At 44.2% G+C, this 18,828-nt stretch overlaps 1 long non-coding RNA gene and 2 pseudogenes across 1 annotated transcript in view; all 3 read right to left on the bottom strand.

Moving 5' to 3' along the window:
- Positions 1-10,152: 10,152 nt before the first annotated feature.
- On the bottom strand, positions 10,153-11,302 carry LOC116100563 (annotated as a pseudogene).
- Positions 11,303-14,341: 3,039 nt separating this feature from the next.
- LOC116100564 lies at positions 14,342-15,818 on the bottom strand (annotated as a pseudogene).
- Positions 15,819-16,692: 874 nt separating this feature from the next.
- Positions 16,693-18,828, bottom strand: part of LOC116100565 — a 21,726-nt gene continuing 19,590 nt past the window's right edge. The window contains exon 3 of the long non-coding RNA XR_004122633.1: positions 16,693-17,447. This is a non-coding gene — a long non-coding RNA (uncharacterized LOC116100565). The remainder of the gene's footprint in view (positions 17,448-18,828) is intronic.

An 18,828-nucleotide genomic window follows, 5' to 3' on the forward strand; every position in this document is an offset into this window, starting at 1 on the left:
ATACACTTTTGCCCTGCAACACCAGATTTTCCTTTGTGAACATGATAAAGTTGTGCATGAGGAGTGAAACCATGTTGTCGCCACCTTACCGACCAGCGGAAATAAGGAGGCGACCACGAACCCTTCTCCAAGCAGTTTATTCAGGAACCTTGTACTACAGAATCATTCGTTCATCTTTTCTTCTTTCTTAGCTAGCTTCTCCTATTACTCTCTCTCTACTATTACTTACTCTATCCTCTCTAGCCCCAGCCCTCGCGGGTTAAATACTTTCCCTGGTCCCAATCAGCATCGGCTAAGTGGCAAAGCATAATAGACTGCGGGAAATCATGCCAGCTTGCATCACAAACTGGAGGCACTCAGCTTTTCCAACTAAGGGCTTGTTTATTACAATGCTCTCTGCTCTGGCCAGAGACCAGGTGTTCAATATATATATAGGGTGGCAGCTGCGGCTCCCCACACCATGTGTTTGGAATGCTCTGGCAATAGATGCCAAAGCACCTTGAGTCCAATAAACTCTTGTTCCGGTAGTGACAGTCACCTGGCATTTGGGTGACTCTTACCACATAGCTGTCAGTAAGGGAAGACCCAAAGGTTATTAATGTTGCAAGGACCGAGCCTTGGGGTTTTAAACAACATGTTCTATGTCAAAGGATAATGGGGAGAATGACGTGCCAACAAGTCCCAAGAGATCTTGGGCCCCATCTGTACCTATTCCACTGGCACCACGGAGGGTCTGGGCCCAGAGATCTCAGTAAGAGGTGCAGAGACCACCACCCAATCATCATAGCTTCCTCTACAGAGCTGGTATAAGCTTGTGGTACAGAAATGCCCATGGCCACAGCTCAAGTCAAGCCATTCTTGTTAGGCTTCCTAAACCAGGAAGCCATAACACATGGCTGGGGCAGCCGGGCCCTGTCCTCATCTGTTAATCAGTCATAGGCACAAAGGGTTTAGGGCTTATTCTGGGGAACATGTGAGTAAATATTTGAAGTAGCAGCCAAATCTGTTCTTCCCCACTGCATCAGCAGGCTTGCAATGCCATTTAGAAGGAAGACTGCAGAAGTGAGGGAAAGCAGATTCAGGCAGCAGCCTAGGGTTTGCCAGTGACTGGAGCACAAGAGTTACAGAAGGATCCACACACATGCTGTAGACCCAGGAGACAGTCCCGGAGGTCCAGTGGACTGCTTTGCCCTTCACCCTCAGCCCCCAGCCCAGATCATTTCCCATACTCGATGAAGTCGAAGAGTTATTGTGAAGGTCAGCAGCAGTGCCACAGTTTCCAAGAGGAGCCTCTATGCCCTGTTCTCAGGGACAGCATGCTAGGTGGAAGAACCTCCATAAAGCTACTGTCTCTCAGAAGATGGGAGACTGGTCCGGGAAGGCGGCAGGATCATAGAAAGACCTTGAGTTGCCTCCCAGACTGTTGCTGAATGACTTTATTTCTAAGGATGGAGAGAGGGGAAGAAAGGAAGAGGAGAGAGAAAGAGGGAGACAACGATGGGGGAGAGAGAGAGAGAGAGACAGAGACAGAGAGAGGAGGAGGAGGGAGAGAAGGAAGAGGGAGAGGAGGAGGAGGAGGAGGAGGAGGAGAAGGAGGAGGAGGAGGAGGAGGAGAAGAAGAAGAAGAAGAAGAAGAGGAGGAGGAGGAGGAGGAGGAGGAGGAGGAGGAGGAGGAAGAGGAAGAGGAAGAGGAAGAGGAGGAAGAAAAGGAAGAAAGGGAAGAAGGACAAGAAGGAAAAGAAGGAAGAGGAGGAGGAAGAGGAGGAGGAGGAAGAGGAGGAGAAGAAGAAGAAGTAGTAGTAATAGTAGTAGTAGTAGTAGTAGTAGTAGTAGTAGTAGTAGTAGTAGTTTGACTGAGAACAATCCCCATAGATTCATTTTTTGAATATTTGGTTGGGGCTAGAGAGATGGCTCAGTGGTTAAAAGCACTGATTACTCTTCCAAAGGTCCTGAGTTCAAATCCCAGCAACCAAGTGGTGGCTCACAACTATCCATAATGAGATCTGATGTCCTCTTCTGGGGTGTCTGAAGACAGCTACGATGTATTTACATATAATATATAAATAAATCTTTTTTAAAAAATTTGGTCCCAAGTTGGTGGAACTGTTTGGGAAGGATTAAGAGGTTTGGTCTTATTAGAGGATGTGTCTTACTGGCAAGCTTCCAAAAGCCTACCCGTTCCCAGTTAGCTCTCTCTGTCTTTTATTTATTGATCAAAATGTAAGCTCCCAGCCAGGCATCATGTCTCACATCTTTAATCCCAGCACTTAGAAAGCAGAGGCAGGCAGAACTCTGTGGGTTTGAGGCCATTGTAGTCTACATAGTAAGCTCCAGGACAGCCAGGACTACATAGAGAGACCCTGCCTCAAAACAAAAACAAATAACAATATAAGCTCTCAGATACTGCTCCAGTTCCATGCCTGCCTGCTGCTTTGTTCCTTCTAATTAACCCTCTGAAATGTTAAGTCCCAATAAACTCTTCTTTCTCTAAGTTATCTTGGTCATGATGTCTTATCATAGACTAACACACACACACACACACACACACACACACACACACACACACACACACGAAGAGGAGGGAACAAGGGAACATCTTCCTTAATGCCCTGAAAGAACCTCTGTCCCTAACTTCTGCTACCTAGGCTCACTTCCACACCTGCTGGCCTTACCTCCAATACTCAGGAACAGGGGGAGGGCTCTGATGACTTTGTAAAGAACTAAGGAAGGTGCATGTGGTGTTCCTGTGCTCTGGGTTTCGATTGAGGGCAGAACCTGACATCTGGTTCCAGATAATTGAGCTGCCCTGACAATCAGGCATGGCTCTGGGCTGCAGTTTTAGGCTGGACCTCCAGTGGATAGCCAATCAGTCCACTTTGTGCCTCTCTGACTCTTTTTTTTTTTTTTTTTAACTCTCCCCTGTTGTGTCCATTGATATTCTACCGGAGCTATTTCTTAGGCTTTGTCTGAACTCAGCATACCATGGTGTAGACAGTGAACTGGATGTCTGTTTCATCACAGTTTCATAGGGAGTGGGAAGTGAGGCAGCAAGTTGACCAGCATATCCTGCTTTATCCTCTCCCATCTCAGGCCTGAGAACGAGTGAATACTGAGCTGTGAAGACGTAGGCAAAGGGTCCTGTTGTTTAAACACATGGGGAGTTTTCTAGAAGGGCAAAGAAAATTAATGTGCATAGGTTAGGGATCCATCGATCCAGACGTTTAGACATTAGATCCCAAGATAGTCCAGGGTAACTTCCAACTTCTGAAGGAAGGACTACCAGCCAGCGGCATACATAAGGCAGCATCTTGGGGCCACGATGGGAGCGAGGTGGGGCAGGGCTGAAGATGTAAGTGGTCACTGAACATTATGGGCAAAAATGGAGAAAATGACCAGTCAAGGTGTCTGCAAAGATTTGGGGCCATTTGGAGTTAAAAATACTATAAGCTCTTAGTAAATGCTCACCCACCCGAGGCATAATTGAGACATGGCTGTGTAATAAGACATGCTTAACATGTGTACTTAGTTTCCAAAGGGCTAGTGTGTCCTCTGGAAGATAATAAATTTAGAACAGTGAATTGTCTTACCTGACAGTGTGATGACAGTCAACCCATATGCCACATTTATAGTCACCTGCTTTAAAAACACTTGAGTTGTATTAAAATGTATTACACAGTGTCTTACATGTCCAATGGAGATAGCAGACGGGACCCCTGTGCATGAAGGCACTGCTCTGGGGCTTTTAGTTCTGACTTTTCCCAAAATTTATAACAGGGCACCTAGTTTGCATCTATGCAACGGGATTTAGGAGTTAAGACATATTCTTTCTGTGGATACAACACTGTATCATCTCTTGCCTATCCACATGCAAAAGCAGTGTGTTCAATCCCAGAGCTAAGAAGAATTAAAAGGGGGTCACTGGTGAGATGGACTCAGTGGCTAAGAGCACGTACTTGCTCCTGCAGAGGACCCAAGTTCAGTCCCCAGCACCCATGTGAAGAGGCTTATAACCACTTGTGACCCCAGCTCCAGGAGACCCAACACCTTTGGCTTGTTGGGAACCCTACTGTTAATGTCTCTAGTCTCTATCATGTCTGGACAGCTCCCCTGAGCTCCTAGAAATGTGGAGGGCTCCCTTTCTCAGTGGGGCTTCCTTGTCTCTTCCTGACTTTACCTGGATAACCCAACCCCCACATCCTCTACCTGGGAAATGTCATGTAGTCCCTGTCGAAATTACAGGTTCAACTTCCTTTCTCATGATAAGAACTTGTCCGGCAAGCACCTGGAATGCCCCTCCATGCAAAAGAGGCATTCTTAGTACCTTGAGCCCCAAACAACGTACATTCACCCTTAAAAACCCTCCCCACTCTCCAAGGTTTATATAGCCCTTACTCATCCTAAATAAAGTGAGTGCACTAGCTGTTTCCCTAAATTTCCCCTGCGAGAGCTGTTTCATCTAAAAGAGCGGTAATACTGAAATCCTTGGGGAAGGCTTTCTCTTCCCCACTTCATCCTTTCAAACCTGGTATGCAGTGGTGTCTGGACACCCTGAGGGAGAAAGGGGACCTCAGAACCCAACTGGCTTCTACAGGAACCTGCATTCTAGTACACATGACCCTGCAAACACATAACTAAAAGCAATAAAAAAGATATTGTCAAAATAAAGTAAAGAGAGGGAGGAAGGGAGGAAGGAAGGAAGGAAAGGGGGAAGGAAGGAAGGAAGAACAGGAAGAAAGAATGGGAAGAAAGTAAGACACTTTTCAGGGTTAGGGATGTATCTATGTGGTGGACTACTTGCTAGCTAGTATACACAAGGCTTCAGGTTTGACCCCAGCACTGTAAAGAAAGAAAGAAAGAAAGTTAGCGGGGAAAGCAGAAAGAAGAGAAGAAAGAACTGGTCTTCTTGAGGCTGTTTTAACAATGCCCATCATTGCCGAGACTTTCCTCACAGTTGAGGAAGCCCATTAAAAGAATGGGGGGATTCAGCTTTCATTTGGACTATGAAATCTCAGTACACAGAGATAGGGTTTTTTCTTAAAGCCACCACCAACAGCTCTGAGGGAAGAGCAAAGACATGAAGAAGTACTGCATGTCTCTATGAACCAAGGATATCCTAGTAGGAGCCCAAAAGGCAGAAGAGCCTAGTAGGAGTGCTCAGCTGCAGCTAAGACAAGGCCAATGCCCCTGGGACCAGCTTCTCCCCAGAGCAGCGGCAGCTCGCCTGCCTTTGTAGAGTAGCTTCAGTATCTCATGGACAGCGAGGAATATATATTGCCTGATTTGGTCTCGAGTGGGTTCTGAGTTTCCTAAGTGTGGTGTACGTGACGTGTGGAAGCACTCAAATCTTAAATGTATTCACTGCCCACATTGTCAAAGAGCTCACACGCATGCTCCACCAAGAAGAAACAAGACAGCCAGCATCCAAAAGCCTCCAGCGTGTTTCCTCCTAAACCGCAGAGGGGCTTAGCCTACAGAAGAGAGCCATGAAGCACACATTCTCATGTAACAGACTCCTCTCAGTCAGCACAGAGCGTTGTCATAGTCACAAACTGGGAATGATCCAGACAACAGAAAGAACAAACAAGCAAATGGTGATCCAGACAGACCGTGGGATACAGCATAGCAACCCAAATAAACCCAAATAAACGACCTGCCATCTCATACAGAAGAGAAGGTAAAGTCCACAAATGTCAAGGCTGAGCTAAAAAAAGGCATACTAAAAACAAAACACAACCAAGCTGTGTGCCTAGAAATCAGAGCTGTGACTCCTTTCTCAGGTACAGGGATCAGCAACAGCACAGGGGTTAATGGTATCTTATACCACAGTTAATGGGCGGTTAGCAGTTAGAGCCCAGGAATGGGTTTAGAGAGTGCTAATTGAACATTTTCCTGGCTACTAATGATGTGGATTTTTCATATTATATCTATTGACTATATATCCTTTCCATGGAATGTCCATATGGTTTACCTGTTGTTCCCCTATACACACCTGTGGGGTTATATGTTTATTGCTTTCATTATTGGGGGAGAGGAGTTCAGAGTTAGACTTTTGTGTGGTATGAGCCAATAATGATGGAACCCAGCTTGGGTCGCTGAGCCATCTCTGCAGCTCCTGCTGTAAATGATGGTTCTGCCTTTTCTTGCTCATTGGTCTGCCTTGTATGTTCTGAATGCAATTCCTCTCTTGTACCTATGACTATATCCCTCTGATGAAGTGGATTCCAAGTATTTTATTTTGCAGGCAACAGTGTGTGTGTGTGTGTGTGTGTGTGTGTGTGTGTGTGTGTGTGTACATGTTCATATGGGTGTGTGCACCTGTATGTGCTAGTACACAGGCTAGAAACTGATGTTAGAGGTCTTTCTTCATTGTTTTCTACCTTATCTTTCAAGACAAGGTTTCTCATTGAACCTGGAACTCACCCATTTGGCTAGACTAGCTAGCTGGTAAGTGCTAAAGATCTCCCTGCCTCTGCCTCCCAGGACTGGAAGTACAGACACAACCATACTTGGCTTATTATGTGGGTGCAAGGTATTTGGAGTTAAGTCCTTGTGTTTATGTGGCAGAGATTTAATGACTGAGTCCCCTCCCAACACTCCAGAGGTTGCTGTTCCTTTCTCAATATTATCGGCTTGAAATTGAGGCATCATTCACAGTTTATTTTGGTATATTCACAAGAGTTCTGTATGAATCACTAACCCAGAATTTATCATTCACTTCAGAGAGAAAAATCATACCTTTAACTGCCAACATTCATTTCATTTGGATCTTCCACCCCTGTCAACCACGAATCTAATTTTTAATCATTGTGGATTTGCCTATTCTGGACACTTCTATTAATCATACCATACAATACACCATCTTTTGTGTCCTACTTCTATTACTTCACAAATAAAATATTTTCAAAAATTCTCTATGTATCAAACTTCATCCCCATTCTAGAGATGAATATGTTTTGATTACCAATTCATCAGTTGATGGGCATCTCAGTTTGCTCTGCCTTTTTCCTATTATAAATAATGTTGCCATGAACAGTCATGACTATGGCTTTGGGTAGTGTATGTTTTGATTGCTTGTGGATTTATATCTGAGAGTGGAGCTGCTATATCTGAGAGTGAGAGTTCTATGTTAACTCTAACTTTCAAAGAAGTGGCCAAGCCAGGTGGTGGTGACCCATACCTTTAATCCCAGCACTTGAAGGCAGAGGCAGGCAGATCTCTCAGTTTGAGGCCAGCCTGGTCTACAGAGTGAGTTAGGCTACACAGAGAAACCCTGTCTCAAACAAAAACAAAAACAAACAAACACAAGCAAACAAACCAACCTCAAACATTAGCAACAAAAGAGTGGTCCCCTGCTCTCCAAGATGGCTACCACATTGGATATCCCCACTAGCAAGATATGAATTTTCCAGCTTCTCCTGTCCTTGCCAACACTTGTAATTGCCTTTTAGAAGGTATGACCATCCTAGATGACATAGGTGCCATCTTTTTGTGTGTTCATTTACAGTTTTCTAATTTGTGATATTTGATGTCTTTGGGGGATGTTTATTGGCCATTTCATTCCTTCTTTGAGGAAATATCTATTGAGATTCTTTGGTTTTTTTGTTTTGTTTTGTTTTTGTTTTTCTAGTTGGGCTGTTTGTTTTTTCTGCTGAGTTATAAGTTTTGAACATTCCAGACCCAAGTTCCTTATCACATCCAGGATCAGACATATTTTCTCCCATTCTGTGGGTTCTTGTTTTACTTTATTAATAGTATTCATTGAAGCATAAAAGGTTCTAATATGTTCCAATCTATTCTTAGAATGGCTTTATTTATTCTTTAATCATACTCACCCTAGCAGATCCCTTATCCACCTTCATGGGGTTTTTTTGGGGAGGTGGGAGGATAGGAATGGGGTTTCTTTGTGCAGCACTGTAGGCTGTACTATAACTTGCTCTGTATAGTAGGTTGGCTTTGAATCAGAGATGTGCCTGCCTCTGCCTCCCAAGGGCTGGGGTTGGGTAAAAGGCCATGTCCTCTTCTGATTCCTTGCAACCCACTGAGTCCATTAGCACTGCCTGCAGGAGTGCTGGTGGATCTTGTTATCTAACTTTGTGTAGGCAGCAACAGCTCCTATGAATTCATGAGTACAGCGATCTCATCATGGATTTGGTGAAGTTAGTATCTCACACATGTCTCTGCATCTTCCATCCACTCTTCTGCAATGTTCCCAAGCCATGTGAGAGTTGACACAGATGTTCCATTTAGAATCAAGTACTCAACAGTCGCTCTCAGTACAGTGACAATTGTGAGTCTCTGCATTCTGTTGCCTGCAGAAAGCTTCCCTGGCAAAGGCTGAGAGCAGCACTCATCTACGGTTGTGAGCATCGATATTCAGGAGGCAGTTTGACAACATGTCCATTTAGCAAGACAATGTGAGGTTCCCTCCTAGGGCCCATGACCTCTCAAATCACGAGGCAGGTTTTCATTTTAATGAAATCTAACATGTCTATCTTAGTCTTTGCTTATTTGTGTTTGTAGCATCATATCAAAGGAATCATGGCCATGATTTTTAGGTTTTATATTTTAAGGGTTTTATGTTTTAGCTTTATGATCCATTTTCAGTGTATTTGTTTATAACGTAAGGTAAGTGTGATGGTTTAAAGATGTCAGCTTGACTGCCTATGGCATGGTCTAGGAGACCCATGATGGCATTTGCAGGGAGGCTTGACTGCAATAGAAAGACACAGAATGTGGGCAGCACTATAGCTCGGGGCCTCAGACTCAATAAAAGGGAGAACTCGAGAGGTCCAGCACCCACATTTCTCTGCCCCAGACGTCATGCTTTCCTGGCTGATAATAACCATGAGCCAAAATAAACTCTTTCTATTATGCTAGTTTGGCTCTGGTGCTTTGTCATACCAATGATTGACATAACTAGCACAGTAGGGATCTAATCTTGTTCCTTGCATGTGAGTCCCAACATTATTTTGGAAAGCATCCTTCTTTCCCATCATTCCCACCTCATCAATCTTGTACATACAAAAAACCTATAGATGTGTTTTTTCCCGCCTCTGAATTTCATTCACTGATACACACAGCCACCCTGCATCAGAACAACCAAGTCCTTGCTAAGGCTTTGTCATAAGCTTCGAGATGAGGAACTAAATCTCCCCACTTTATTTTTCCTCAAAATCTTTCCGACTATTCTGTTTTGAAACATAAGATTCCACACGGATTTCCAGATTTTTGACTTAGGAAAAAAAATACTGAACAATCTGGAGACGATTGCATCTTAACGATAGGAGACGCTTCAGTCCACGAGGAGAGGTTGCTTTCAGCCGTCTCTCTTTACGTGCTCTTTAGCATAGCTGTCAGGATATTAAAGTTTTCATGATACAAATCCTCCCCTTCTTCCGTTTAATTGGCTCCTAAGTGTCAATCTTTGTGATGCCAACATCCAGGCAACCGTTTCCTTAATTTCATTTTCAGATCCATTAGCATTAGTATGTAGAAATACAACTGGATTTTTGTTCATTGATCTTACATCCTGTGAAGCCACTGAAACAATTACTCCAGTGTCTCGCTCTGGGATACATTCCTTCAGATCTTCTCTGTCAACACCACGTCTGTGCAATTTCACTTTCTTGCCTGCTGGTCCTGCTGGCTACAGACTTCAGAACATCACTGAGTAGAAATAGAGAGAGCCGACATTCTTTTCTTTCTGATCTTTGGGGAATCTTTCGGCTTCTGTCATCCTCACCACTAGGTCTTTCTTAAGTTTGATGTAACTTTTGGATTTTTATGTGTCCTTTATTGGATTATTGGATTAAAGATAATCACTTTTTATTGCTGGTTTGTTGAGTTTCTAGGTCTCTCTCTCTCTCTCTCTCTTTCTCGCTGTGTGTGTTTTTTCTTTTATGAAAAGATGATGGATTTTGTTAAATGATTTTCCTGAACTATTGAGATAATTTGTTGGCTCCCTCCATTAATATGATGTTTTATACAAGGTTGGACAGATGGTTTAGGGGTTAAGGGCACTGGCTTCTCTTCTAGAACACCACCCAGCACGGATACATGGTGGCTTACAACTATTTGTAACTCCAATTCCTGGGGATTTGAGGGGTTTTTTTTTGTGGGTGCAACAAACTTTATTGATGGTATTCAAGAGTGTAGGGTTCCCTAGGCCCCTCCTGTTATTATGGGGGTCTGGAATAGAAACTGTGAGGGAGATGCCCAGTGCTGGAGACAAGTTGGGACAAGGACTCCTCAGCAACCAAGGGCCTCTCTTTCTTGGTCTTAGTGTCCGTGCTAGGGTGAGTGGGCCAGGGTTTCTTACTCCTTGAAGGCCACAGGGGCCAAGAGGTCCACCACCCTGTTGCTCCTGCCATATTCATTGTCATACCAGGAAATGAGCTTTACAAAGTTGTCATTGAGAACAATGCCACCCCCAGCATCAAAGGTGGAGGAGTGGGAGTTACTGAAGAAGTCACAGGAGACAACCTGGTCCTCAGTATAGCCCAGGATGCCCTTCAGTGGGCCCTCAGATGCCTGCTTCACCACCTTCTTGATGTCATCATACTTGGTGGGTTTCTCCAGGGGGCATATCAGATCCACAATGGATATATTGGGGGATAGAAACACAGAAGGCCATGCCAGTGAGCTTTCTGTCCAGTTCTGGAATGACCTTGCCCACAACCTTGGCAGTACCAGAGGATGCAGGGATGATGTTCTGGGCAGCTCCATGGCCATCATACCACAGCTTCCCAGACAGGCAATCCACAGTCTTCTGAGTGGCAGTGATGGCATGGACTATGGTCATGAGTTCCTTCCATGATGCTAAAATTGTCATGGATGACCTTGGCCAGGGGGCTAAGCAGTTGGTGACAATCTTGAGTGAGTTGTCATATTTCTCATGGTTCACACCCATCACAGACATGGGGGCATCAACAGAAGGGGCGGAGAGGATGACCCTTTTGGCCCCACTTTTCAAGTGGGTCCCGGCCTTCTCCATGGTGGTGAAGATGCCAGTAGACTCCATGACATACTCAGCATCAGCATCACCCCATTTAATGTTAGCAGGATTTCACTCCTGGAAGGTGGTGATGGGCTTCCTGTTGATGACAAGCTTCCCATTCTCAGCCTTGACTGTGCCATTGAATTTGCCGTGGGTGGAGTCATACTGAAACATGTAGACCATGTAGTTGAGGTCAATGAAGGGGTCGTTGATGGCAACAATCTCCACTTTGCCAAGTGCAGAGCAGAAGGCAGCCCTGGTAACCGGGCACCCATGACCAAATCCATTCACACCAACCTTCGCCATCTTGTCTATGAGACAAGGCTGGCATTGCACAAGAAGATGGGGCTGTCTCTAGAACCAACTCTCTAGTTGGCTCTAGAGAGCCAACTAACTGAGTTTTGACAGGCAAAGAGAGAAGTGTGTGTGTGTGTGTGCTATACCATGTGAGTGTGGTGCCCACAGAGGCTAGAAGGGGACATTGGAACCCCTAGAACTGGAGTTACAGGTGGTTATGAGCCTCCCTGTAGTACAGGGAACTGAACCTTGGTCCTCGACAAGAATAATAAGTGTTCTTAACCACTGAGTCATATCTCCAGCTCCAAGGAATTTTGATTTTAATATAGGACAGTTTACCCATATTTTACCTTAGAGATTTTGGTTTTGTATTCTCATGGTGAAATAGTTGCTTATTTCAAGATCACAAAGATGTCCTGTGTTGTCTGTGGTTTGTCTTCTTGTTTGAGCTTTCATATCTATACTCACACAAAGCTGGAATTAATTTTCATCTAAAGTGTTTATGGAGGCAGACATCACTCTTGTCTACACTAACTTTGAACCCACCCAGTGCCGCTTAAGGAAAAGGTTTGCCGACAACCAACAGCTAACTAATAGGACTCAGGGTTCCATCAATAGGAGGGAAACCATGCCTACTATTGGAAACCTAGCCAACTACCCAGAGCTAGTGAGGTCATGGACCTTAGAATATAATCTGCCATCATGATTTTGCTAGACCGGCATAACCTACATTTTAAATCTTATTCCTATGCCCACTGGTAGGTATAGCTACCATCTCTTATCAAAGAAGCCTCTCTTTAGAGCAAATGGAGAACTTCATAGAAAACTGCAACTGGTTTCAATGTAGGGAGAGACAGATTTGGGGGGAGGGGACATAACCCCAATTGTATACATCTACATCATGGCTCCTGATTCTTTAGCTCGGGGACCATCATAGAAGAGGGATCTGAAAGACTTCAAAGGGCTAAACTACTAGGAAGTCTGCTGTGACTCTCATAGACATGACTGCATATAAAAGACAAGAACAGTGGTAGCATGGGTGGAAAGGTAATATGGAAGGGAGAACTTTCGTGGGGTCCCACCCTAGACAAAGAACTATAGACAGCTAATGGCTACTGGGAGAAGGGGAGTCAGCCTTATCCAGGGATGAGCCTCTGATTGGCTGTCCAAGGCTGAGTGGACAGCCTTGAGACCATATTCACACAAGCAACAACAAAAAGACTCAGCAGATTGTGTGTATCTATGTGTTTGTGCATACAGTCAGACACACACACACACATAGACACAGACACACAGACACACACACATATGTGTGTGAGTATATATATATGTATACATACACACACACAGACACAGACACACAGAGACACACATACATATATGTGTGTATGTGTATGTATGTACACACACACACACTCATATATATATATATATATGACACTAATAAAGAGACTATTAACTCCAGAGTGGAGAACCATGAGAGGGCTTTTTTTTTTTTAATTTATTTATTTATTATTATATGTAAGTACACTGTAGCTGTTCTCAGACACACCAGGAGAGGGCATCAGATCTCATTAAGGATGGTTGTGAGCCATCATGTGGTTGCTGGGATTTGAACTCATAACCTCTGGAAGAGCAGTCTGTGCTCTTAACCACTGAGCCATCTCACCAGCCCCAGATTTATTTATTATATGTAGGTACACTTTTGCTGCCTTCAGACGCACCAGAAGAGGGCATCAGATCTCATTGCAGGTGGTTGTGAGCCACCATGTGGTTGCTGGGAATTGAACTCATGACCTTCTGAAGAGCAGTCGGTGCTCTTCCCCGGTGAGCCATCTCACCAGCCCTAAGGGTTTTTTTGTTTTGTTTTGTTTTGTTTTGTTTTGTTTTAGTTTTTGGAGACAGGGTTTCTCTATATAGCCCTGGCTGTCCTGGACTCACTCTGTAGACCAGGCTGGCCTCGAACTCAGAAATCTGCCTGCCTCTGCCTCCTAAATGCTGGGATTAAAGGCGTGCACCACCACCGCCCCGGCATGAGAGGGCTTTGAAGGAAGATAGCTGGAAAGTGCTGGAGAGGAGGGAGTGATGTAATTCTATTTCATTTTAAAATGGTTTTGCTTGCTTTTTGTTTGTTTGTTGAGACAGAGCTTCCCTGTATAGTCCTGGATGTTCTAGAACTCACTCTGTAGACCAGGCTGGTCTTGAATTCTCAGAGATTCACCTGCCTGTGTTTCCTGAGTCCTGGGCTTGAAGACATGAGCCACTACTGCCCAGCTTAAAAACAGATAGATTCTTTTTTTTTACATGTTCATAACATTTTAACATTTAATAGAAACTATATACAGTAATTTCACTATATCTTACATGGAGGAGCCACCACAGAATTTACATAAGTTAAAAGCAAGAATAATTAAAGAGAGCCCAGACCTGTGAGCTGCTTTTCTCAGTCACAGTTCACTAGGAAAAGGGGTTTATATTGCCCAATTATGTGGAGCAGAGGGAAGGCTTAAATACAGGCCTTTAGACCCAGCTAGCCAGACACTCAGAGCCAACACCTGAAGAACACCGTTCTTGACCACAACCCCACCTAGACATCCATGTTGATTTCTGTCCATGGCTTAGGAAGTCCCATTACAGAAATGTCTCTTTCCCAGGCACTCTCCAATACGCATCGCATCCCAAAGGCAGGGATCACCTCACGCTCTGCTCTTCCTTGCAAAATAATCCCAAAACTTTTTTTTTTTTTTTTTTGGTTTTTCGAGACAGGATTTCTCTGTATAGTCCTGGCTGTCCTGGAACTCACTCTGTAGACCAGGCTGGCCTCGAACTCAGAAATCCACCTGCCTCTGCCTCCCAAGTGCTGGGATTAAAGGCGTGCGCCACCACCGCCCGGCCCCAAAACTTAAATACTAAATATCCATTCCGCACAAACTTGGACTTTGTTTGTCTATAGCACTCTAAAGCCCCAAAGGAAACAATGTGATCTGAGCTGTCTCTTTTCAGGTAGAGACGATCAGAGATAAACTTGGCTGAAGAATGGAAAGTTCAAATCCAAAGGTAAACAATTCCCGGAATGGACTGTCAACTGATAGAAGTGGGTTCTGGCTTTCCATTTGCAATAGCCAATCCACGCTGAGGGGATGGTACACAACAAGCCTTCTCTACATTCCGAGGTCCCTGGGATCTGCACCCATCCCCAGTCACCTGCATCTGTCCTGGGCCTCCGGCCATTTGAAGGATCAAATAGCGACGAAGGGCATGGCATGCCATCACCCACAACATCCAAGTCATCACTGAACTCCAGTGGTAAACTCTCAGTGGGCTGAAGCTCGGCAGCACTCAAGTACAGATCCATGGGGCCGGCTTCCAGATGGTCTGGCACAGACAGTACCTGCTCGGGCTTATACATCTGAGGAGGCAACTGGAAATGCAGTGGGCAGCAGGGATCCTCAGAAAGGCTTACAGGAACTGGTTTGTTGCAGGGTACCTCTTCAGATCCCTGACAGCATTTGAAAAGAACCTGATTTGTATCCTGACAGATATGGGTAAGGCAATGTCTGGTCATCGGAAGAGATTGGAGCAGCGAACATCATCCACAAAGGCTAAGCACCTCTGACTGGAATGAGTGGTATGAGCCTGTTGAGCAGCCCCATCTGTGGCCAGCATTCTGCGTTCCTTCAGCTGCCTGTGTAGCAAGGCTTCTACTCCATAGCGTTGACGGTATTGCCTAAGACATTTTAGTCCTTTAAATTCTCTCTCTCTTTGGCCAAAAGTCCCTCGGGGCCAGTCAGGAGACTACTACCTAAAGCTTCGTGTTCCACTTTCCGATCATGTAAATAACGGCGCTTCTTCTCTTTGAGCAGGTGCTGTAATCTTTTAAACTGATCAATGTACAAAGACTGCAAATGAATTAGTTTTTCCTTCATAATAAGAGCCACTTCTTCAGCTGTATAGACACCAGCATGCTTCAGGGGGTCTTCTTGATCACTGTCTATGCTATCGGCTTCACTGTCAGGGTCACCTCTCCATGTCTGATCCACAGTGATGGGTTCCTGGTCCCCATCACTCCAGCTGTCTCCATCCAGTATCCAGCTGGCTTCACTGCGGCTACTCTCCGGGGTCTGCGAGCCCAGCTCTGTTTTAGCGTATGAGCTCAACTGGCACAAGAGGGTTTCACCCATAGGGCCTGGGTTGCTCTTCATTTGAGCATGAACTGCTAGGGCATTCCTTCAAGCATGTTCAGCACAGAAAGACACCCCATCTTTCTTCTCGGGCTTTGGGGCAGCACTGGGGCACCTTTCCCCATTCTTCGTCGAGATGTAACTACATTGTCTGAAGGGTGCATTCTTGTCTTCAAGAATATGCTTAATGCAAAACTCCTGTCCCTTCAGACGCGGCTGAGAGCACGGGTGGTGAGCGAATGAACAAGAGAGGGGCTCCTGGGACCTGGGCACTGGGGTGATCCTCCCCCGATTCGTGGGCAAGACGTGAATCTGAATCCTGTTCATACCAAAACCTCCCCGCTGCACTTCACTGCGCAGCTTGCCCCCAGATAGATTTTTTTTCTTTTTTTGTTTGTTTTTTTCGAGACAGGGTTTCTCTGTGTAGCCCTGGCTGTCCTGGAACTCACTCTGTAGACCAGGCTGGCCTTGAACTCAGAAATCCACCTGCTTCTGCCTCCCAAGTGCTGGGATTAAAGGCGTGCGCCACCTCCGCCCGGCTCTAAAATTAAGTAAAAATTAACCAAGAAAGCTAACCATCATGAGCCTTGAAGGGAGCCAAGAATCAAGTGAGCAAGCAGACTCCCCCTATAGTCCTCCTAGAGGCTTCTGCCTTCCGTTTCTGTCCTGATCTCCCTCAGTGATCAGATGTGACCTGAGACTGAGTCAAATAAATCCTTTGTCCCTAGGTTGCTTTAGGTCTCAGAGTTTTATCCTAGCAACAAGTGAAACTGGAATGTCATTATGTCACTTTGTTAGACGTGAACAGTGTGTGAGCTTCTCAGCCCTCAGCTTGCTGGACACTCGTCTAGATTTGCTTGTCTAGACTCTAGTCCTTCAGTCATTACAAATTTTGGTACCCTTTACTGTAAAACCCTGTCAGCATCTGTGTGGCCACTTTTAGTGTTTTTTATTTCCACATGTTTTACAATCGACTTGTCAATTTATATTCATAATCGCCTAGAATTTTTACGACAGTGCAGTGATAGAGCCATTTAGGGGAGAAACAAGATTTTCATGATATTGACCCTGTGGTAAGTTTCACTACCATGCAGTTTTTAAAAGCTTTACCTTTTCTATGATTTTATTTAATAAGGACAAATAAAGATAATGATGGATGTAAGGGTGATAATGACACTGAACACAGTCAGGGAACATGGGATGCTTGTGCTCAGTTCTTTGGGGGGAATTTCTATTTTATTACATTGTAAAGTTAGCTGTTAAACTATCAAAAGTTAGAGGAGCTTCTTAGAGAAAATCATGACATTTTGTCACAGGTTATAAAAGCCACCTTTGAACCAACGGGGAAGTGTGAAATGCCCTTGGAACGGAGGGATTAATAACCACGGGTGTCAGCGATTTCCAAAGGGATAAGAACCTTAATTTTAATCAGAACGTCAACAGGGTTTTCCATGGGTCCTATAAAAGCATTTAACATTTATGTTGAAGCAATTCTAAATATTTCCATTTCACCAGCAGCATTTTATCTGTGAAAAACACTGATGTAGAACACTTGTGCCTGTTGCTAAAACTCTGCACCAAGCTGATAGAATAACGTGAAAAGCTGCATGGCTTTGACACAGCAAGTTTGTAGATTAGGAGAGCAAGAATTATAAAAGCCATTCAAGGCCCATTTCGAAGTTTGTTGGCTGTGTTTTGATACAGGGTTTCATTATGTAGCCCTGGCTGTCCTGGAACTCTCTTTCTAGACTAGGCTGGCCTTAGACTCACAGAGTTCCACCTGCCTCCAGAGTGCTGGGCTCAAAGCTGCCTGCAACCATGCCCAGTCCATTCAGAGGTAAAAAGCCGGAAAGATGGTATTTCAGTGCATAGCAGAGAGAGGGTATGTTTAATCAGTGCTGTTACTGGAATTGGTCGTTGACTTGAAAAATAACATCAACCATAAGTAAAATCTCGAGTGGATAAGCCCTGATCTAAAACATAAAAAAAAAAAAAAAAAAAAAAAAAAAAAAAAAAAACAGAGTTAGGAGAAAATTGACTTAAGCTCAAAATAGGAGGAGTGGGATTGTGGGGTGCAATGTAGAAAAGCTAGTGTGGGGTTGTGGGGTACAATGTAGAAAAGCTAGAATTCATAAGAAAGAAGTACAAATTTGTCGATAAAAAATTAAAACATAAAATCAGCCTTTTGCACACTATTAGCTGATGGACTATTAGCTCTGTGCAACTGATGAATTAAAAATGGCCCCCACTAGTGAAGCGGGGTGGTGCTGGGCAGTACACAGACCAAGCTGCAGAGCACAGCTGCTGAGCACAGTTGCCCAGCACTGCTAATAAACAAGTTAAAATGTAGCAAGATACACTCCCCTAAAACAAGACTCTGCAGCAAATTTAGAGCTGGCTATCTGAGAAGCTCTGGCTGCGAACTCTGAGGTTTCTTTGGGTCAAAGAAACTTAGGTCTTTAAGAAAAGTTGACATCAGAGAAAGGGTTTGTCTAAGGAAGACACTTTTCATCCCTGCACCAGAGCTTTATTCATTAGACAACTCCTCTCTTACCCTGCCTTAAGTTGTCACCACCCTGCCCCCACTCCTTCTCATAGCTCAGGGTCCCACTGGGCTTTAACCAAAGTTGGATGGGGTGGCTCCTGCCTGTAATTTTATCATTCAGGAGATTAAGACAGAAGTGTTATGATGAGTTTGATGCCACCATCCCGCTTCACTAGTGGATGCCATGTTTAATTCATCAGTTGTGTGTATATGTATATATGTGTATATATGCATGTATATGTGCATATGTGTATATGTATATATAACATATAACATGTAATGTGTAACATATAACAAAACATTATATAATATATGCATGTTACATATATATGTATATATGCACATATATACATATACATATATATTGCTTTAACCACCCAACTCTTTTTTTTTTTTTAGAATGTATTTCACTCTAGGACCGTTTGCACTGACATTGATGTTTAAGTAACTGAACAGCAGTCCGATCATATACTCTATACACTGGAAGTTGCATGCTTTTTTTTTTTTTTTTAAAACTTTTGGAAAGGGACCAAAATATTTTTAGAGTCACCTACCTACCTTCTGGCCATCATTCCATCTGTCTATCCATCCATCTGTCCTCCATCTCTCCCTCCTTCCTTCTTCCTTCCTTCCTCCCTCCCTCCCTCCTTCCCTCCACCTTCCTCTCTCCCTCCTTCCTTGCCCTCTTTTCCTTCTTTCCTTCCAAACCTAACAAATGTCCCTCTACCACCCCATACCAATTCTGCTTCTTTTCTTTTTTTATTAGATATTTTCTTTATTTACATGTCATATGATTTCTCCTTTCCCAG

The sequence above is a fragment of the Mastomys coucha genome, unplaced genomic scaffold (assembly GCF_008632895.1).
Source record: "Mastomys coucha isolate ucsf_1 unplaced genomic scaffold, UCSF_Mcou_1 pScaffold21, whole genome shotgun sequence".
NCBI classification, from domain to species: Eukaryota; Metazoa; Chordata; class Mammalia; order Rodentia; family Muridae; genus Mastomys; species Mastomys coucha.